We start from the raw sequence: 23,066 nt of genomic DNA on the forward strand, positions 1-23,066 counted from the left end.
ATAACAACAGAGAATAAGTGAATTAATGGAAAATTTGGTACCAAATTTGAATTGGGAGGAATTCTAGCACATCCCAACCTGAGACCCATTTCTGTTTTCACCACTCATACAGACTCTAGTTCTAAAGTTTTAACCTGTGACTTGTTAATGACATCAAGGACAAGTAAAATGTGTCTATTTTCTATCTAGATAAAAGACATTTCTCCATTTAAAATGTTTTATCCCAATCTTCAGCCAAAAAGTCTCACAGAACAGTTTATAATCTCAGTACTAAGACACTCCCTGCCCTCAGGCTTACAACAATTTCCCTACAACCACAGTCTGTGACCTGTATAGAAAAAGAAGCTAAGAAAACTATACATAAATTTTGTGTTTGATTAATCCATTTCTTCTTTACATGGAAACAGGAAGAGAATGGAGAAACGAAGCCACCACTCAGAACAGATTCTTTAGCTGACTGGTTAATCTATCTGAAAGTGTAATTTTATCAAAAATCTTTGTGCAGATTAGTTACATGCTTTACAAGTTTTCATAACTTTCCTACTCATAGACTGTAAACATACTAGTCGCCAGATCAAAGCATTTCCATTAGCCACGCCTGGAAGGGGGAATGGGTTGATCTGCTGATAAGTTGCAAAATCTCCTTGAAGGTGAATTTTTAAAAAATCCATTCAAACTGCTCCCACCAGGTTTTGCAGTAAAAGGAGGCGAGGTTTGACTAGCATTGTGTGTCCCCGTTTGAGAGATGGAGATGCAAGGAACCAGCAGAACAGTGAGCGTGCTGCTACCTGTAGACAGATTTAAACATTTTCCCACTCTTTCAATGGAAATTTATGCGTAGAATGGGTATTCTTGTATGGAACCACAGTGATCCAATGTCCGTTTACTGAGAGATAAATTTACTGGGTTCAAACATAACTTACATATTAGTGTAGGTTGCAGTTTGAGTTTTTCAGGCGATTTAACTTTGCCTGGATAATACCCATAATCTGCACTTTTGGGAGGAAATTATTCTCTCAGATTTTACTGAGTGAAGAGATCAGTGCAAAATTTACTTTATCCCTAAGATATTACATTAGATGAAGAAAGCATATGCAGAGTGGGAGAGCAGGATCCTGCCTTCCCTCTGTTCCTATTCAATTTCTCACATTAGGTACTAAGACTGCAATCCAATGCACACTTACCTGGGAGTACGTTCCATTAAACCCAATGGAGTTTACTTCTGAGTAGACATGTATTGGATTACAGCCTAAGTTTACAATTAGGAGTAGGGTTGCCAGGTTCATGGCCTGAGACTGATCCTGTATCTTTAGGAGAAGAGAAAGTCAGCCAAGTGCAGGTGTTCTTGCAACCCTGTAATGGGGAAAACCACAAAGTGGGATTCTCCCTTCCCCCTGCACCTTAAAGAAATTGAGTAGGAACAGAGGGAAGGCAGGATCCTGCTCTCCCACTCTGCATATGCTTTCTTCATCTAATGTAATATCTTAGGGATAAAGTAAATTTTGCACTGATCTCTTCTGAGGTGCAAGAACATCTGCACTTGGCTGACTTTATCTTCTCTTAAAGATACAGGATCAGTCTCAGGCCCTGAACCTGGCAACCCTAGTCATGAGTTACCTTGAAATCTATGGTTGAGACACAGGATGCAGATGTGCACGCGGCTACCCTTATGCATGTGGCATGCTGCAATGGGTAGTGTCAGAGTTGGACTGGGATGCCCCAGGTTCACTTCCCTTCTCAGCCATGAACTTACTGGGTGGCCTTGGGCCAATTGCCATCTCTCAGCCTGACCTACCTCATAGGGTTGTTGTGACCTGTCTCATAGGATTGTCGTGAAGGAGAACCATGTACACTGCTGAGCTCCTTGGTGGAAGCACAGGATAAAAATGTAATGAAAAATGGAAATTGACTGCTTTCAAGTCAATTCCAATTTATGGCGACCCTATGAATAGGGTTTTCATGATAAGTCGTATTCAGAGGGGTTTTGCCATTGCCTTCCTCTGAGGCTGAGAGGCAGTGACTGGCCCAAGGTCACCCAGCGTGGGGATTCGAACCCTGGTCTCCCAGCCCGTAGTCCAGCACCTTAACCACTACACCACACATAATGAGATACATACAAAAGATGTGAATCAGTGGACAGGTCACCATAGGTATTGTGGGTTGGAAAATAAGAGTTTGCAGTTTTTCTCTTCTGTTTGTTAGCATGACTTTTTTCTGAGATGACTACCAAAGACCAGAGAATAGTCAGATCTCTGATTTTTAAAAAAAAATTTGAAGGAGAGATTTTTAGCATGACTTTGCCATAATTTTCTGTGTTGGAATTGCTTTTTAAACCTTTTATTAAAACAATATGTTTTTTAACCTTTTTTTAAGATGTCTTCAAAGTTTTTAAAAAAAATGTTTTTAAAGTTGTTTTTATGATGTTTTAAAGTGTTTTTAGTGTTTTTGTTCGCCACCCTGGGCTCCTGCTGGGAGGAAGGGCAGGATATAAAACAAATAATAAAACAAATAATAAATAAATAATTTAACCCCTTCTTTCTTTCACCTCTCTGCAGTATGGTCTCAAGCATTTTCTATTGTCAGAGCTATTACCAGCCGGCAGTCAACTCTAAATGAGCTACATCATTATTTTTTCTTCCCCCAAAGATGTTTTTCCCTGCTATGTAAAGATGTTCCCAGCATCTTGCTCCCATTGCTCAGACCTGGCTGTTGTGATGAAGAGATATATGTGATTAAAAAAATTTTAAATTGAAAAAGTTATTTCCCATCCATCTCATAAAGGCATTCAAGATCAGCCAAACTCTGCAGTTGCAAAACATATTGTTATGGGATTGGAGGTTGAGACAGATGATTTATTTATCTACATAAAGTATATTTTTGCAGTGTGGAAAAAGGAAGAAGATAAAGCATTTCATTATGTCTGCTAATACTGGTTTAATGATGGGGAGGGAAAGAAACATGTACACCATCTTGTGCTCCTGGGAGAAACGTGAGATATAAACAGGAGCAACTCCTCTGGTGGGGCCGAGTGGTAGCAATAAGTTCCCAGCAGCGCTTCACTGCTGCTTCCTAGGAGGGGCAAGGCAGCAGCAGCAGCAGCAGTAGCAGTAGCAGCAGCGGCGGCAGCAGCAAGGTTAGGGCTGATGCATCAATGGGCTGCCAGGACACTGTTGCTGTGGCTCTGCCCCACTGGATAATCCAATTCTGGATATAAATGTAATAATAAACAAATAAATGTTACTCTGTTAACCATTTTTAGGGTTGAAGCAGTTGATGGAGGAGAAGAAAAGCAGTGTGAAAGAAAAAATATACTGGACTAGAATGATTAAATGTAGATATATTCAGAGTTATTTAGGGCCTCTGGACTGGTATTGTTTTGCACAACATATTCTTGATACAATAATAGTGCATTATTGGTGGGTTTGTTCTGCTTTAGTTTGTTCTGCAATGCTTCCATATTATTGCTGTCCGGAGGGGTGATATCACAACCAGAATAAGGCAAAAATAAACCAGAACATTTGTGGTGTAAAAAGTTAGGGAATTTCAGCAGGAAGTTACAGGATAAGCACTGATTGGAAGTGAAGCAGTGTGAGAGCTCCAAAACGTTTGCATGCACAAACAGTATTGAAAATGGGATTGCGTGTGACTACCCTAATATCATGAATGCACAATAAAAAAAAAGTCTGGAGGAGCCCATAGTTTGTAGTTAGCTAGTAGGCAACAAACTCATCTGTTCTTGTATTCTCTCACCCTTCCAATTTATCTTCTCTAGTTAACTATATCATTACGAATTATTTTATTTTAAAGTATCTCATATATCCCTCAGCTCTGTTGCTGTTCTGCATCTTCTTAAAAACCCATAATCTCAAACTATGAAAAGCTAAGCCTTTAGGCATAATGGGTGAAATGTCTTCTTCCGCAGCCAGTTATAAAAGCCTTTGCTTTGTCATCTTTCCTATCCCCAAAGTGTTTCTAATAGGTAATCAGCTGAAAACAAAGGAACACTGGTTCATGTGGCATCAAAACTGAATGCAAATGGAAATATCAAATTCAGAATGCTTTTAAGAATGCCCCCATTTTCTGCACTGCACTTACCATCTTCACAACAGACACATGCTTCATCATGCAGCTAGATGAGACTATGTCTGTGTGTTGAATATCTTGATAAAACATTCATCATGAAAGGAATGAGCCTGTGTGAACCTTGGTTTACACAGTCTCCTCCCACCAGTGCAGGTATGAGGAGGAGTTTGGAAGCGTTTGCTTCAATTTTTTTATTAACCATAGCTTGTATATGATCTAAATCCAACTATGGATTGTTTGAAACAGTCTCACACAATCCATGAGTCATGAATCTGGCTTGTTTCAACAAACCATAGTTAAGATTAGTTAAGACTAACCATAGTTTAGGGCTCAGACATAACAATAAACTGCATTTAGTAAAAAATGAAAGCAAAAGCTTCCAGTCTCTTCAGGGATGTGAAAGTGGAGCAGATGAGAGTGTGGAAGCCCAAGATAAACAATGGTTTATTACAAACTTCCCCAATCTGATGCCGTTCAGTTGTTTTGGACTACAACTCCCATCAGCCCCAGCCAGCACTGGCTTGGGATGATGGGAGCTGTAGTTCAGAACAACTGGAGGTCACCAGATTGGTGAAGGCTGGTTTACCATGATGTCCAAATGCAGCCAATGTGAGATCCATGTTGGATCTCCCACAGTTAATTTTAAAAGATTCACTAATAGGCAAAAAACCTTGCTGTTTAAGAATGTACCTATAGCCAACAGATATTTCTATCAAACTTTAAAAAGCAGTGAAATTGGGCAGCTATAGTGAATTCACCAGGGGAGCAGAGACCTGACCTCCTCTCTGAGATATTGTACTGCCCTGCAAAGTTGTCAAAATGTAAACACAATTTGGGTTGGTCTTTCACAGTCCAATCCACTTGCTGTGTAGTTTGGCAGAATTTGGTAACATGTGAATTTCCCTGCTTTTTAATCTGGGAAGTAAGAAATGGGATCCTGTGCAAGTTTGCTGAGAATTGATTGATCATTTGCATGCTTATTGAGTTCAGTGGGATTTACTCCCCTACAATCATGCTTAGGATAGGTGAAACTGACCACAGGGGATGGGGAAGGGAGGAGGAGGAGGAGGGAGGGGAGGAAAGACAGAGAGGAGGACTGAGATGGGAGCAGGCAGGAGGGGGAGGGGAGAAGAACAGATGTGATCATTTGCATGTTTATTGAGTTCAGTGCAATTTACTCCCGTGCAGTCATGCTTAGGATAGGTAAAACTGACCAGGGTGGGAGGGACGGAGGGCTGAACTGGGCAGGGGAGGAGGAAGAAGGAAGAGAGGAGGGGAGGAGGAAGGGAGAGGAAAGGGGAAAGAGGGGAAAGAGGGGAAAGGCAGGTCTGATCATTTGCATGATTATTGAGTTTAATTGGATTTACTCCTATGCAATCATGATTAGGAGGGGGAGGGGAGGGGGAAGGGGAAGGAGTATATTGGAGGGGGGCAAAAGAAGGGGGAGGGGAGGGCAGGTTTGATCATTTGCATGCTTATAGAGTTCAATGGTATTTATTTCTGTGCAATCATGCTTAAGATAGGTAAAACTGACCATGGGCAGGAGGGAGGGGAGGGGGAGGGGGAGGGGGAGGAGGGGGAAGAGGAAGAAGGGGAGGGGGAGGGAGGAGCAAAGGAAGAGGGAGGGAAGGGGCAAGACAGAGGGGATAGCAGAAGGGAGGGAGGGAGGGTTTGGTCATTTGCATACTTTTTGAGTTCAGTGGGATTTATATCTGTGCAATCATGTTCGAAAATGGAAATGGACTGCCTTCAAGTCAACCGGACTTATGGTGACCCTGTGAATAGGGTTTTCATGGTAAGAGGTATTCAGAGATGGTTTTACTATTGCCTTCCTCTGAGGCTGAGAAGCAGTGACTGGCCCAAGGTCACTCAGTGAGCTTCATGGCTGTGTGGGGATTTGAACCCTGGTTTCCCAGGTCATAGTCCAACACTGACCTGGGGGAGGGGCAGGGAGGGGGGAGGGGAGGATATTGGGTGGGTGGGCACTGGGCAGAAGGGAAGCCCCTTTCCTTTCTGAAAGGAAAATATTGTGAACAGTATCATTGCTTTTCAGGGTTTCCCCCACCTTTTTATTCTACAGCAGGCACATGTAGCCTCCCCCTAGGGTTGCCAGGTTCAGGGACTGAGACTGATCCTGTATCTTTAGGAGAAGAGAATGTCAGCCAAGTGCAGGTGTTTTTGCTACCCTGTAATGGGAAAAACCACAAGGTGGAATTCTCCCTTTCCCCTGCGCAACTTTTAAAGATACGGAAGTCCTCCTGGAGGCCGGGCCTGGCAACCAAGGAAGTGTAGTTAGTGAAGGGTGCTGAGAGTTGCTAGGAGACGCCATATCCCCCTCACAGACCTTCAATCAGAGTGGCTAACTGTTAAACCTGTCTGGCCACTGGAGCTCTCTCAGTGGAATAGGAGTCTTCTCTCAGCACCCTTGACAAACTACACATCCCAGCATTCTTTGAGGGAAGCCATGATTGTCTCACGTGAAATCAAAGTCTGGTGTGGGTGTGACCCCCTGATTAGCCAAGCCAAGCAGCTGTGAGTCTGGCTTTGAGAACACTGACACTCGTTTCTTACTGAGCATGCCCGCCCTTATCATTGGCTTCAAGCCAAAATTTCTTAAATTAATTAAAAATCAGCCAGGCATTTTTTTTATAACTTTTAAACTGCAGAAGATGAAGATCAGAGTATGGGGCAAGGTCAGTATTACAATTACAGGTACTCTGTGAACATGGCTGATTTTTAATGAATTTCCACAAATTATGAGAACTCTCAGAGAAAAAAGTCCAAAAGGGCTCTGGGTTTTTTTTCTCTCTCTTTATAGACTTTGAACTCTCTATTCTCTCTGACTGTTTTGTGTATCGCCATGAAAATTGAGAGGGTTGTTAAGCAAGCGTTTCTGAGTTCAGGACTGTAAGTTTTGTAAGGTTGTATTTTGAAATGAGCTTATGGGAAGCATTTGAATGTCATGGGGGGTATTTTCAATTTAACATTGTGGAACGTGAAAAATCCCCGCTGGCTATAGTATACAGCCACTCGTGTGGCTGTATAATAAAGCAACCTCAGGATGCCCTGAATTAGATCAGGATTGTGGCATTAGTAGATGAGCAGGGGTAAAATTTTCCTCTGCATTATCTTCCTGATTAAATTGTCCTCTTCCCAGGCATTCCACTGAATGTGCTATTAACCATGCAGGGAAAAAACTAGAGGCATTATACGGATACCTGCATCCCTCTTCTTCACGGAGCCAACAGCAGCTTCAGGGGAGCGATTTAGATAGGGAAAACAATGTGTTAGAGCAGCCTTTCCCAACCAGTGTGCCTCCAGATGTTGTTGGACCACAATTCCCATCTTTCCTGACCATTGGCAATGCTGGCTGAGGCTGATGGGAGTTGTGGTCCAACAACATCTGGAGGCACACTGGTTGGGAAAGGCTGGGTTAGAGAGTATTAGTGTCATTCCCCTGACCACCCTTTCCAGCAGCTTTTTTAAAAAAAACCCTCCGATAAGGGATTTGAAAATAAATTTTCCACTGTCTCATTCTAGTTTGGCCTCAATTCTACTAAAACATGTTTCATTGACACTATCCAAATGGCCTGTAGGGTGGGATTAATTAGAAAACATATTTTGTATGATAAGAGAGCTGAGGCTATAAAAGAAACGAGATCACTTCAACAGTTGCTGTGCTCTGGAAGCACCCTCGCCACTTTCTGGTCAGGGGTGTCTATTCCTTTCCAGCGTTGACTGGGGGGAGAGGGATTGGTTCCAATAGTATGCAGCTCAATCTGGCCATGCAGAGCCCTGACGTAGTGGTGACTATGCGTTGCAATCCCTCCTTTCCCCAGCTTCACACCATCCCCAGCTTAGGATCCAGTAGATTCCATGCTGGCCCCAACCTGCTCCCTCTCTGTTCCCCAAATACCCAATTTCCAAGGTTTCTCCTGGCTATTGCCAGTAGTTGCTTCTGCTCAACCACTGTTTGGGTGGGAGCATTTGGCCACTCCTTTGGCTGAAGCCGGGCAAGGCAGAGGAATACCTCCACCCCATCAAAGCCCTTTCAAACGGGGAGAATCAGGGATTTGGATTGCTCTGTAAAATAACCACAGAGGGCAATTGCATCCCAAGTACCATAAAAGTAGAGATTAAATATTAATATAATATCAAAATGACATCTCTATTAAATTTAAATCTCACCATCCTCCCACTAGGAAGATATTAAAGATGTTACAAATATTAAAATGACATTAAAGGCCTGGGAGAACAGAAAAGTCTGCCTGGCACCAAAAAGGAATTCACATTCTTTCACCTTATTTTATTTATTTATAAAAGTATTTCTATATTGCCATATCATAAAATATCAGAGCAGTTTACAATTTTAAAACATTGATGTGCATGTTAATGTACATGTCCTCCATTGTTGTTGTTATGTGCCTTCAAGCCAATTACGACTTATGGCGACCCTATGAATCAGCAATCTCCAAGAGCATCTGTCATGAACTACTCTATTCAGATCTTGTAAGTTCAGGTCTGTGGCTTCATTTATAGAATCAATCCATCTTTTGTTTGGTCTTCCTCTTCTCCCTTCTGTTTTTCTCAGCATTATTGTATTTTCTAGTAAATCATGTCTTCCCATTATATGTCCAAAGTATGATAACCTCAGTTTCATCATTTTAGCTTCTAGTGATAGTTCTGGTTTAATTTGTTCTAACACCCAATTATTTGTCTTTTTTGCGGTCCATGATATGCACAAAACTCTCTTCCAACACCACATTTCAAATGAGCTGATTTTTCTCTTATCCATTTTTTTCACTGTCCAACTTTCACATCCATACATAGAGATCAGGAATACCATGGTCTGAATGTTCCTGACGTTAGTGTTCAGTGATTCATCTTTGCATTTGAGGACCTTTTGTAGTTCTCACATAGCTGCCCTCCCCAGTCCTAGCCTTCTTCTGATTTCTTGACTATTGCCTCCATTTTGGTTAATGACTGTGCCAAGGTATTGATAATCCTTGACAAGTTCAATGTTTTCGTTGTCAACTTTAAAGTTACATAAATCTTCTGTTGTCATTACTTTAGTCGTCTTAACATTCAGCTGTAGTCCTGCTTTTGTGCTTTCCTCTTTAACTTTCATCAGCATTAGTTTAAAATCATTACTGTGGGCCATTGTTTAGTTTTCCATATTTGTTGACAAATTTTTGTCAAACTTTGGACAGATTCAGTCTCAGCAACTTGTAGCAACTTGATTGATATACCATCTGTTCCTGGTGATTTGTTTCTTCTGTAGCATTCTTTTAAAAGTGTTTAATGTCAGCCAATGTGAATTTCAATTAGATTTGTGAATAAGAATATTGTTCTTTACCCATTAGAGTTGACTATGATATCCCTATGGGACAGGTTCGTAAGTGCCTGCAAAACCATATCACTGCTTCCTCCTGAATCCTTCCATTTGTTTTGCCATAATTAAGGGGCAAAATATCCATACATTTAATGGAAGGTTCATAAATGTTCTCTTTAAACTCTTTAGTGTACTGCTCACTAGCAATGTTGTTGTTATGTGTCTTCACGTCGATTACAACTTATGGCGACCCTATGAATCAGTGACCTCCAAGAGCATCTGTTATATACCACCATCCCAGAGCTTGGAAAAGTTACTTTTTGAACTACAACTCCCATCAGCCCCAGCCAGCATGCGCTGGCTGGGGCTGATGGGAGTTGTAGTTCAAAAAAGTAACTTTTCCAAGCTCTGCATCCTGTTCAGATCTTGTCAGTTCAGGTCTGTGGCTTCCTTTATAGAATCAATCCATCTCTTGTTTGGTCTTCCTCTTTTTCTACTCCCTTCTGTTTTCCCCAGCATTATTGTCTTTTCTAGTGAGTCATGTCTTCTCATTATGTGTCCAAAGTATGATAACCTCAGTTTCATCATTTTAGCCTCTAATGATAGCTTGGGTATAATTTGTTCTAACATCCAATTATTTGTCTTTTCGTGGTCCATGGTATGCGCAAAGCTCTCCTCCAACACCATATTTCAAATGAGTTGATTTTTCTCTTCTCCGCTTTTTTCACAGTCCAATTTTCACATCCATACACAGAGGTCAGGAATAGCGTGGTCTGAATGATCCTGACTTTGGTGTTCAGTGATACATCTTTGCATTTGAGAACCTTTTCTAGTTCTCTCATAGCTGCCCTCCCCAGTCCTAGCCTTCTTCTATTTTCTTGACTATTGTCTCCATTTTGGTTAATGACTGTGCCAAGTTTTTGTGCTTTCCTCTTTAACTTTCAACAGCATTTGTTTCAAATCATTACTGGTTTCTGCTAGTAGTATATCTTAAATTATTGATATTTCTCCCCCCAAGTTTCATACCTCCTTCATCTTGGTCCAATCCCACTTTCTGTATGATGTGTTCTGCATACAGATTAAACAAATAGGGTGATAAAATACACCCCTGTATTTTGCGCATCAGGACAATCAGATGCTGTAGCACCCCCATTTCTTTTAAAGCATTCCATAATTTTTCTACACAATCAAAGGCTTTTCTGTAATCTATAATGCACAGGGTGATTTTCTTCTGAAATTCCTTGGTCTGTTGCATTATCCAGCATATGTTTGCAATAGGATCTCTGGTACCTCTTCCTTTTCTAAACCCAGCTTGGACATCTGGCATTTCTCCCTCCATATATGGTAAGAGCCTTTGTTGTAGAATCTTGAGCATTACTTTACTTGGATGGGATATTAAGGCAATAGTTGGATAATTACTGCATTCCCTGGGATCCCCTTTCTTTAGAATTGGAATATATATTGAATGCTTCCAGTCTGTGGGCCATTGTTTAGTTTTCCATATTTCTTGACAAATTTTTGTCAAAATTTGGACAGATTCAGTCTCAGTAACTTGTAGCAACTCTGTTGGTATGCCATCTGTTCCTGGTGATTTGTTTCTTCCAAATATTTTAAGAGCAGCTTTCACCTCACATTCTAAAATGTCTGGTTCTTCATCATACGGTTCCTCCGTGAATGAATCTGTCATCCTTGCATCTCTGTTATAGAGTTCTTCAGTGTATTGCTTCCATCTTCCTTTTAATTCATCTCGGTCAGTCGGTGTGTTCCCCTGTTGATTATTCAACATCCCTCCTCTTGGTTTAAATTTCCCTTTCATTTCTCTAATCTTTTGGAATAGGACTCTTGTTCTACCTATTTGTTGTCCTCTTCTATTATTATACAATAACTATTGTAATAATTCTATTTGTCCTTATGTACTAGTAGCTGTATTATTGCATTTAGGGTTCTGGCCGTGTTCCTGTTTTCTTTTGCTTTTGCTTTCCTTCTTTCTTTCACCATTTTAAGAGTTTTGTCAGTCATCCATTGAGGTCTTTCTCTCTTTTTAACACGAAGTATTATCTTTTTGCGTTCTTCCCTGTGCAGTTCAGAGCGGGATTCACGAGGCTGAGACGCAGGCGCAATAAAATCTTGTTTTGTTAAAATAATGGATACATCAAAAGCAGTACACTTCATAGAAATCTCTAGCTCACTAGAAGGCCCTAACTGCACTCTAGACATGCTCTGCAACGCGTGAAGAAAGTTGACTCAGCAACTTAACCCTGAGCGCGTCTTAAACAGGGAAAGTTTTAGATTGTAATCTCTGGCTCCTCTGCAAGTCCTGCCTCTGTCCTGTCCGCTTCTTGCGGTGTGGAGAGCGAGGTGACGGGGTGTGTGCCTCCAATGGCTCGTCCGAAAGAACTGTCTCCTTAGCAACTGGCTCGAGGTCAGGGAGTGGTGACGTGCTTGAGGCAACCCGGGAACCACTTGGCAAAGGGGGAGTCACCGCCCCCTCTGGAACATCCTCCAATGGCTCCTCCAACCTGCGGGGGGCAGCGCGCTCTCTGCTTCTGAGGCCGCGCCATCCGTGGGAACTGGCCCGGAGCCAAACTCCCCTCCCCTCCCAAGGTCTTGCTCAGACTCAACAATTCCTTGGTCTTCCATGCCCTCTGACAGCTGGGAAACCTGGAACTCGTGCCTCCCCCCTCCCCCCTCCCTGGCCCTCATGGGGAAGCGGAGGTTCAGCATTCCCTGATAATGTCTCTGATTTCAATCCATAGTTCTTCTGGTTCTCTATCAAGTAAGTTTAACGTCTCATATCTGTTCCTTATTTGATATTTCTCTGGGATGTTATTTAAATTGTATTTTGGCATTATGGTTGCTTTGTTGTTCTTCTTTAGTTTTACTCTGATTTTCTATATTACCAGTTCATGATCTGTACCTCAGTCTGCTCCTGGTCTTGTTTTCACAGCAAGTATGCAACTTCTCCATCTTCTGCTACCAATTATATAATCAATTTGATTTCTATATTGACCATTTGGTGATGTCCATGTGTACAGTCATCTTTTCGGTTGCTCAAAAAATGTGTTTGCAAGAAACAAATGATTGGCTTCACAGAATTCAACAAGTATCTCTCCTGCTTCATTTCTATCTCCTGTTGGAGAATTCTTCTTCTCCTTGGGATCTTTTGCTAGGGGTCCTTTAAATAATAATATCTGACACAGGCTTAAAGCAAAAAGGTAGACCTTTATTCAGTATACAAGCATATGCAAGGAGAGCACCCCAGAAATCTAAGAGGGACTGTACTGAGGCACTGTGTGCAAGCTCTTTTATAGAGTACAATTACAGCATGTGACAATCATTTAACCAATCCCCCAAGTTTCTTCCCCTTGTAACATAACAGTTTCTTTCCTCTTGAAATATTTCCAACCAACCAGATAGCTTTATTAAAATGAATACATGTATATTCATAACCAAGTAGACACATCCCATCTCACAGTGTGGTTATCTTTCTCAGATTAATGTCAATCAGTTCCCTTTTTCAGATCTCACCATCCTACTGTCATAATTACTGATGATTTTGTACTATGCATTCCATTCCCATCATGGTTTTCTGATCAGCCAAGCTGGGCAGGAACATCCATAGGACATAACGGCATCTCTAGGACATAATGGCATGTTCCTTTAGACAATACCATGATGCAAGGCCAATTTTGGTTTATCTTACAGTGACTGGAAAAGTCTATATGAACATTCTGCTTATTACTACACTGCTATAGAGAAAGATTAATTTTACATTACCATACTATAGCTGAAGGCCACATATTATAATATTAAGAATGACTGGGGGGGGGAAGGGAAAGGGAAAAAGGTAAATCTGTGTCAGCTCTGCACTGAGACAGCAGTGCAGGTGGGGGCTGGAAATTCCTGGGTATTTACCAGGGCGGGAAAGTCCTTAGCTGGCAGCTTGGCTGTAACTCTGCCAGGCTAACGAGGATGAAGCATGATAAGGGCAAGGCCCTTTCCAAGCTTATGTGCCAAGCCAGAAGTCCAGAAGCGAGGTCAGTAGAGGTCCGGGTTCAATTGCCAAGGGGTCAGTCCAAGATGAGATTCAGGGAATCTGGAAACACACGAAGCCACACCTGACAAGTCAGCAACAAGCTGAAGCCAAGGTTTGACTTTTAAGGAGCAGGTTTGTCAGCAGGTGTGAGCCATCAGCGTTTTGGCCTTAAGTGGACAGGCCTGCCCCTCTTCTGCCTGACCTTCTGCTGTCTATGTTCTGCAGGTGAGGGGGGAGTATCCTGTTCACTGTCTGCGTCTGGCTGAAGGGCTTCAGCTGTGTCTGGGGTGCTCTGCAGCTGAGGGGGAGAAGGAGCTGGGTTCTCAGGAGTTTCCTCCATTTCTCCTTCTGGGTCTGCTGCTTCTGGGTCTGCTGCTGTTACTCCCGAGTCATCCTCGTCTGATGAGTCTTCTGACAGGGCCATGACACTCTGAGCCTAGCCACTTTCCAGCAAACACAGAGGGATGCAGAAATTATAAAAATTTCCTTTAGCTGAATCCATTTGCTCCATAATAGAAGAGATCAGAAGACCAAATTAATGATTTGCCGTCACGCTTTAGTCACTCTTGGTATGGAGAGATGCTCAGGAATTTTCAGAGAGATGAGCTCGACCTCTCTGCTTTTCCCTACACACAGGCTCTGCTTTTAATGCCTGTTGTGTGTGAATGAGGGGAAAGAAATCCAATTTTCCTTCATCTAGGCCCCAAATTATTTGGGGGCCAGGGTGCTATGGGGGGTTCTCCCTCACTCCTACGTCCCATTTCCCCACAATTTCTAGTTCTCTGTTCCCTACTTTTGCATTTCAGTCCCCCATGATTATCAGAACATCTTGTTTTGGTGTGTGATCAATTTCTTCCTGTACTTCTGCGTAAAATCTCTCCAATTCCTCTTCTTCTGCATTTGCCATTGCAACATAGACTTGGATGATGGTTATGTTAATAGGTTTCCCGTTTAATCTCATTGATATCACTCACTCAGACCTTGCGTTATAGCTCCTAATTGCTTTTGCTACATCACTTCTCACTATTAAAGCAACTCCATTTCTTCTTAATTTCTCATTTCCTGCATAAAATATTTTGTAGTTACCTGATTGAAAATGTCCCATTCCCGTCCATTTTAATTCACTCACATCAAGTATCATAATGCTGATGTGTTCCATTTCTTGCTTGACAATTTCTAACTTTACCTGGTTCATGCTTCTCACATTCCATGTTCCTATTGTGTTCATGCTTCTCACATTCCATGTTCCTATTGTGTACATCGTACAACTCCGGACTCTACTTTTGCATCTGTGCACATCAGCCTCCAAGCTTCCTTTTGGCTTTGACCCAGCTGCGTCATTAGTCACAGTACTACTCGTACTTGTCCATTGCTCTTCTCCATTAACTTGCTGAGTGCCATCTGACCTGAGGGGTCTCATCTTCCAGCACTATCTGGTGTTGCATTTTGGATACTCTGTTCATAGGGTTTTCATGGTAAGAGGTATTCAGAGGTGGTTTACCATTGCCTTTCTCTGAGTTTGGATGCATCTTAGTCTGGTGTCTCAGCTTTGACCATTCCGCCTTGGGTGATCCTGCTAGGAGTCTAGCCTCTTGGTCTAGACTCCTGACAGCATTGCTCTCAGCTTCTTCAACACTCTCAAACCCCCTAACCACATTAAGGTGTGCATCCTAGAGGAGGTGTCCTCCGCTAGAGGCTCAAATTATTTCACATCTGAACAGACAGATTTAGAATAATTACTATATGATTTGACAAAACCACAGAGATCTAGTTATTAATTTTTCCTGTTCACAAGTTCATTGTGCAACAACCAAACTGAGTATTCAATAGCACTCAATATCCTAAGAATCTCAGCTTTCATTTTAAAGTGAGTTACTTTTAGGGCTATTAATATGGTGTAGCCAATGCCTGGTGAAATCTCAGAGTTCTGAATGTGCTGAATGGAGTTTCCAGTAGATAGACTGATTGCAGAGCTTCAGTGGTCTACAGAGGGCAGAGCCTCAATACACAATGAGTAGGAGCTCAGAATATACATGAGAAGTATGAAGAGTCCTACTGGACCATCAGACTAAAGGCCTACCTAGTCCAGCATCCTGTTTCCCATGTTGGCCATTCAGATGGCTATGGGTCACAAAGGCAATAGGCTCTTCTGTTGTTGCACAGCAATTGGTATTCCGAGGCAGTCTGTCATCACAAGGGACTAGTAGCCATTATCATCTGTGAATTTATCTAATCTCCTTTTAAAGTCATCCAAGTTGTTGGCCCATCGCTACATCTTGTGGTAGTGAATTCCAGGGGCTAACTATGTTTTGCGTGAAGAAGTACTTCCTTTTTTTGCCCACCATTCCACTTTATTGGATGACCCTGAGTTTTAGTATTATGGGAGAAAAAATGTTTCCCATTTTTTCCATACTTTGCATAAGTTTATAAACCTCTGTAATATTACCCCCTTCTAAACCAAAAGCACAATATACCTATGGTACATAGCTTACTGATTTCTGATTTCTTGGTGCCAGTGTTTGGGATTACCTTTGATATTTTTAGATATACAACATATACAACCTCCTGAAATTATTTCCACACATGTATTATATTTGTACAAATGAGGTAATTAATCCAAGGACCTCTTATTCTGTGAAGTAGATTAGGCTGAGAGGGAGCTCCTAACTGAGGCTACCAAGTGAGTATTATGGCTGCACAGGAATTCTGAATCCAGACATAGGCCATTGCATTCATTCACACTGTACTTTTTCAAACGCACAATGCAATTTCTTTTGCAAGTGTTCTTCTATACCTACAGATGCTGTGCAGATCAGTTTGACTCTGCCTTGCAGTTTGAAAGCAAAAAACACCTCAAGCACCATACACCCCAGTGTCAGTCATCCCTGACTTTTATGCATTCTTCCAATGTGAGTCATCCTTCAGTCTTTTCTTCTACTTTCCAGTATCCTGTTGTTTCATGTAACTTTAAAAAATACTAGAAATGTCAGCATCTACCAACATGTTTTAAATTTATGAACCAAGAGTACACACTTGGGATCCCATAATAGTCAAAGCTAGGGATGGAGGAGAAATTCTGTCAGGTCTTATTTAAAGCTGAATTTATCAAATTTGCACTTTCCAAAACAATATGAGAACTGAAACAGAGCGGTCCTTTTAAATTCGCACTTATCTGAATTTTGCAAGGTAATCCGCCAACCAAGCAATGTTTGCTAAAATGCAAATATATGAGGACATTGTCTGCATAAAATGAATGTATTATTGAAAATAACATACAAAAATGAATTACATTAGGAAGAATTGCTTGCACAAATGTGTACATTAGTCAAAAACGCCTACAAAAAGTGTTTGCACTAAAATGATGAAGAATTTTCATGAGTTGTTTTTTTAAACAATTGCTAATTGCTGCAGAAATATGGAGAAAAATTGGAAAAATGAGAAACGGAGAGAACCAAAATTGACAGATCTTTCCATCCCTAGTTAAGGCACAGTGAATGTGAGTCAAATGATCCTGCAAATGCACTCTTGTGTAAAAATATAAGTAAAACCTTACTGGATCAGACAAAGATCTACCTAGGGCAGCATTCTTCACACAAATCCCTACAAATAAAGGTGCTAGATGATTTGCCATAAATTGGTCAGTTGCTCACCACAGCCCATCTCTTTTTCTTTGCATATCATAAAGGACATTTGATGATGATAACAATAATATTTATATCCCACCCTTCCTCCTGGTAGGAACCCAGAGTGGCAAACAAAAACACTGACAACACTATAAATATCACAAAAACAGAGTTTAAAAGATACTAAAACATCTTTTTAAAAAACTTTAAAAACATTTAGAAAAGCAATTCCAGCACAGACATAGACTGGGACAAGAGCTCTACTTAAAATGCTTTGTTAAAAGAGGAAGGTCTTCAGAAGGTCTTAAATATGCACAGTTGCAGAGCTGCAGTGGAATCTGAAGCTTAAGTTCAAATTCATAAGCTCACCATACCTTCTAAGAGAGCACATGATTTTCATTTGCCAGGCCATCCTAGATGTCGACCATTTCTGTTCTTTCCTTTTCAGCCACTTTTTTTTAAGGTGGACAGAGGCATTCTTAGGTCTTATCTTTGGACATATGCTCCTCCTACAGCAGATGGAGTGATTTTGAGGCAGGGAGCAGCCTGAGAGCTAGACAGGAAGAATTGGCACTCCATCCTTGTTCGCCCCATAGTTGCAGAGCTTGGAAAAGTTACTTTTTTTGAACTACAACTCCCATCAGCCCCAGCCAGCATGGCCACTGGATTGGGCTGATGGGAGTTGTAGTTCAAAAAAGTAACTTTTCCAAGCTCTGCATAGTTGTAGCTACTGGCCCTTGGAGACAGAGCAATAGCCACAGATAGATGGTAGATTTATGACATTTCTATCTAAAATAACACTTTGAAGCTGACATTGGGAACATGTGTCCTTTTGCAATCAGATTTAGTTAACATCGCAACAATACTCCAGCTACACTGATTCAGGCAAAACATCAGTTGCAACAAATGGGAATATATCTTCTCCGCAACCTTCTGCGGGGTGCACACCAGGGGTAGGCAACCAGGGCCAGAGGCAAAAGTGGGCAGGGCAATGAATGTGAATGCTACCTTTGTACAGTAGGCTAGTTTCTGCACCCACCCAATCTGTCCTCCATCCAGGCAAACAAGAAACCTGAACACGTTCCAACCAGGTAAAAACACCTAAGGGGGGTGCAAAGCAGGGCCAGTAAGGGAGGCAGGGAGAGTCCTGGGGGCCAGAAAGAGAGAGAGAGAGAGAGAGGTCTGCAGGGGAGGCATTTGGCCTATGGGCATGTGGTTCCCTATCCCTACTTTAAGGTGCCACAAGAATCTGGAAATCTCAGCTGTACAGGGAGAGAGGCTTTGCATCACCATCACCACCAATTGTTCCAATTGAGGATCCATGCAAGCCTCTAATTAAACTTTATGTGACCCTTACAGTCCATGTCATCAGTATGCTTATAACAACAATAGACGTTATTTCCCTTTTGACCTTGAAAAAAGCTGTTTCTTGCCATCTAGCAGAAATAGAAATCTGGATGCAAACCAGTTGGCTCCAACTCTGCTCTGTTAAGATTCAGGGAGAAGGTGACTGAAAGACTGAAACCTTCCAAAGAGCTGGTAATCAACAGATGTGGCTTCCCATCCTTCACTGCTGTTGGCTGCTGCTGTCTTGGAACCACACTGTCTACAGCCTGGCTGCCAGTTAATAACCACAATCAGAAACATTTTTCAGCAGATTTAAGAGGGCAGAGTGCTTTCCTGGAAGCAGAAAAGGTTTATGCCTCTTCTGTCTATGTTGTTGTTATGTGCTTTCAAGTCGATTATGACTTATGATGACCCTATGAATCAGTGACCTCCAATAGCATCTGTCATGAACCACCCTGTTTAGATCTTGTAAGTTCAGGTCTGCAGCTTCAGAGATGCCAGCAAGCTGTTTTAAATAAACAGAATCGGATAGCATAACACCACTTTGTCAAATATAGCTTCTCTACCTCATAAGACATCTCAGCCAGCAAGCCCTAACAATAACTAAATCAAAACTAATGCAACATTCCAAAATCTGGCTCCAAAGTTCCCCAGTATGGAGATCATAGAAATTAGCTGTTGTACCCTATTTTCTGCCAATGGCAGGGCTGGTACAGGGTATTCTGCCACCTGAGGTGGAATGACTGTGCTGCTGCTGCCCTTCTCCCTGTTCACCAGTGCCTGCTCTCTGTCTCCTCTTCCATCTCCCTCTCACTTGGTGCTTCCTCATCACCACCATCACTCACCTGCCTATCTGCCTGTCAGCCATCTGCTAACAACGTAGCAGCAGTGCTGGCACTCCATTTCTTACTCTGAGGAATATATTTCTCTGCAGTCCTGCAGTAACAACCAGATGGCAGAGTGCCTGCACCACCACTGCTTTATCACCAGGGAGGGGGGAGGCATAGCCATGGGAGGGAACAAGTGGCCAGCCCTGTGGGCAGTGGATGGGTGTGTGTGTGTCACAATCTGCCACCCCTCCCAATCACCACCAGGCTCCTGGCTGTAGACCAGGATGATGGACCTAGCATCTCTCTGGGGTGTTGTGGGAAATTCCAAGGAACTTTACAATGGATAAAGTTCACTAAACACTGCAGTTGCTATGTAGCATCCATTCACTTCACTAGGGTCAAAGGAGGAGTACTAACCATCTGAAATACAGGTCGTATCTTGGGAAGCAGTTAAAGTCAACTAAAGTCTTCCCATACATTAGCTCTGGCTCAACCTGACATTCCTTAAATATTGACTCCTCAGAGAACCTTCACTTGTTTACATTTACATTCCCATAGCCCATGGGTGGGGTTCAATTTATATTTCCTCCTGAGTTGTCAGGAAAGTTGCATCCTTGTAGGGTGTGAGAACTATGTGAAGGAGGTAGCACGGATGTATTGTCAATTTACCTTTGGGCTAGGTTCAGTGCAACCTACACATTCTGGTTGGGATTTCTCTTGCATGTGATTTGTAATGGATGGCGTGGGAGGGAAAAAATCTAATCTGCAGAGTTTGGTGTGTGTCTTCAGTATTCATGCAGCTGCCTTGTGTGTGTCACTTGGAGTCTGAAATCTGTGCTGACTGGCTCAAAAAGAAGCTGCAGCCATGTGGCCGCCACTTCTCCATGGTGCAATCCTGTGTACCTGAGGGCTGCTTTTTGCCTGGGGCAAATACTATGGGTTTTTTCCCCAGATGATCACCACCTTGCTGGGAGGGAGGAAGGGTGGCAACATGGGTAAAACTTGTATGATTGGCCCTACCTATGTGGTTGCACCATTTACATGCATCCATTGTGGGATTGCAGTGGGGAAGTAGCCAAGTCTTAAGCCACTACTGAGACAGATAATGTAGCAGGCAGCACCAGAAAGATCTAAGTGCAACCATCTGGCCAGATTAATATCTGGTTATAAATCCCTTTTAGTTTGCGTGAACCTGATTATGTACAGAGCCCCATCCAAAACGACAACATCTTGGCAGCCTTCCCTAGAGTTCTGTAACTGAGAACTGCAGCAACTTCTGTAATACATGTGTCATTATGTATTTAGCAATACATTAATGGCTGAACTTTTTATATACCAAGGGAGCTGTTGCATGTACTCATCATAGGGTAGGGCTCTTCCAGTACAACAGGCTACTGCATTCTTAACAAGACAGTATTTTTATTGGTTAATATCTGTCAAATTAAGGCTCTGTAATAAAACTCTGTTGAACCAGAGCTGGTCTTCTGAAGGTAATTTACAATGCTATTGGAACACAGGATGGTATTCAGTGCTAGTCCTACTCAGAGTAGACCTATTTAAATTAATGAGCATGGCTAACTTAGGCCCATTATTTCAGCGGGTCTACTCTGAGTAGACTTTAGTTGGATACCATCAAAAGATTCAGACCACACTAATCTTATTTGGGTTGTAATCCTATATATGTTTACCTGGCAGGAAGCCCCACTGAACTCAGTAGGACTTATTTCTGAGTAGGCATAGAGTGTATTAAATCTACATAAGTTCACATATGAATAAAACAATAGCTGTGAAGGTAGTTTTTTTTAGCTGATAACGCATATACATCAGAGGAGACATTATCTGAGAATAGGCAATTCTCTTTCGATGTGAGAAAGCAGAAAGGTTTCCCAAAGAATGTGCTTGCCACTCAGATTTGTAAATATACAAAAATAATTAGCAATTTTTTAAAAAAGATGCTGCCAGGATAATCTGACATTACAAACTGTAATTTTAAAATTACAAAACCAGGACATGTGGAATCATGCTCATTGATGACATTCTGCTTCCTGTCTTTGGATAATCTAGGATCTTTCCCCAGATTTATAGTAAGTGAAGCTGAAGGACTCCACCATCCTCTCCCCTTGATACAAAGTCTGGAGAAAAGTCATTAAAGAACACGAGTGTTCAAAAGTTGGGGTCATTTGTGCCAAGTCTTGTCATTCTAGCTTTTCTGAAAGATTAACAGGCATAGGCAACTTTGCCTTGGCAAGATGTTCCAGGCCTTAATTCAGCCAATAGGCTCTGGGGTTGTGATGAGTTCTCTGTCTCAAAGCATGCTCAAGTTCTCCATGTCTCTGAACTTACTTACCAAGTTTTCTGATGCAGTGTTGTTTTTGTTTTACTCCAAAGCCTTGACTTATGTAAACGAATGTCTACAAACCCTACATTTTATCACCACAAATCCTTGACCTGTGTCATATGCTCTGCAGTAGTAGCAGGATTCAAAGAAATACAAAGACTGGACAAACACTAAGAAAACATTTTTCTGCCCTTAGCCATTAATAGGAATTAATTTAGCCCATGCCCACTCTACCATCTAACCCACAAATTTGGGGTGTTGCAGATATATATATCCCTTCAATTCGCTACAACAAAAAGTAATCAGGCCATGTATTAGCTGTAGTTGGAAGATTTGGAGTAATTATTTAGATTTATCGTTAACTAGCTCTGTAAGACTGAAGGTAATATTATTTCTGTATTTTACCTAACAACAAACACCTGAAATAAGTCACTGTTATTTTAATATTAAGCTGAGATTACAGCATAGCACTAGCCTTGTTTGCATGTAACCCTAAGCAAAACCATGGATGAGTGTGAACACACAAGTGTGTGGTCCTGCTTCTATCATGCTACCTATAGCTAAGCCATGGTTTGGCTTATCATTTTACATGCAAACCTGGGCTTGTGGTTTGTCTCTCCCAAATAAAGTACAGACTGTAAGCCAAGAACAAACCGTGACTACACAGCTCATGGTTTGTTTGGAGTGAGACAAACAATGAGCCTGGACTGGCACTGTTACGAATGGACCTTGAACTTCCTCATGAGCAGAGCTCACTAGAAATGCAAGTTCCCCTATTGAGTAGCAGGATCTTTGGCTGGAGTTACCAGCACATCACCCTCAGAGCATGTATAATTTTACCTTTAACCCAATGACACATACACAGAAAGTAAAATAAAGAGTGGTTTTATTAAGAGAAGAAACAAGGAAAAATATCGCTATGTACAATTACAATTTTAACAATGAGCAGCTTTCTAACTATTATTAATTCATTCAGCAACACTGGATAGACTAAAGCAAGGAGACTAATCCTATGAACACTTTCACATTAAGCTCACCCACACAGAAAGAAAAGGGAAAGAAAAGGCCCAGAAGTTGCTTATACCTTTCCTGGAGAGTTGCTGCAAGACTAAGGCTGAGAGAGAGACTTTCGTATCTAGCCCAGTGAGCCAAAGACCCGCCCTTTGTAACCAGCGCTAGATTTGAAAGTTCTCACCCAAATCCTTAGCTCTGAAGCTCTGCAATTGTCCCGAAGATGCTAGAGTGCGTTGATAAGAAAAACAGCTGTTGGAGCTCTCCAGAAGCGATACTCCTGACCCCTCCCCACCCCTCATGTTTTATACCTTTTCCCTCACTAAACTGACTCCAATGTGACTAGGAAGATGTGAACTGACCCATTTCCTCATAAGTTCCCAGATAATAGGTGTGATCTCCCTGCTGTAGATTCCTGATGATTCCTAAATGTTAAGATTATCATAATCCTTATGTAAAACCATTT

General features: G+C 41.8%; 1 protein-coding gene across 2 annotated transcripts in view; it reads right to left on the bottom strand.

Moving 5' to 3' along the window:
- SHOC1 (shortage in chiasmata 1) overlaps positions 1-22,838 on the bottom strand; it is a 107,777-nt gene extending 84,939 nt beyond the window's left edge. Inside the window, exon 1 of one of the 2 annotated variants that reach the window (XM_061632188.1) lies at positions 22,785-22,838. The gene's annotated coding sequence lies outside the window, so the exon portion shown is untranslated. Of the gene's footprint in view, positions 1-19,266; positions 19,354-22,784 lie in introns of those variants that run through there. The other variant, XM_061632178.1, reaches the window with a different exon arrangement.
- Positions 22,839-23,066: the final 228 nt, after the last annotated feature.

This window comes from Rhineura floridana, chromosome 1, assembly GCF_030035675.1.
Source record: "Rhineura floridana isolate rRhiFlo1 chromosome 1, rRhiFlo1.hap2, whole genome shotgun sequence".
NCBI classification, from domain to species: domain Eukaryota; kingdom Metazoa; phylum Chordata; class Lepidosauria; order Squamata; family Rhineuridae; genus Rhineura; species Rhineura floridana.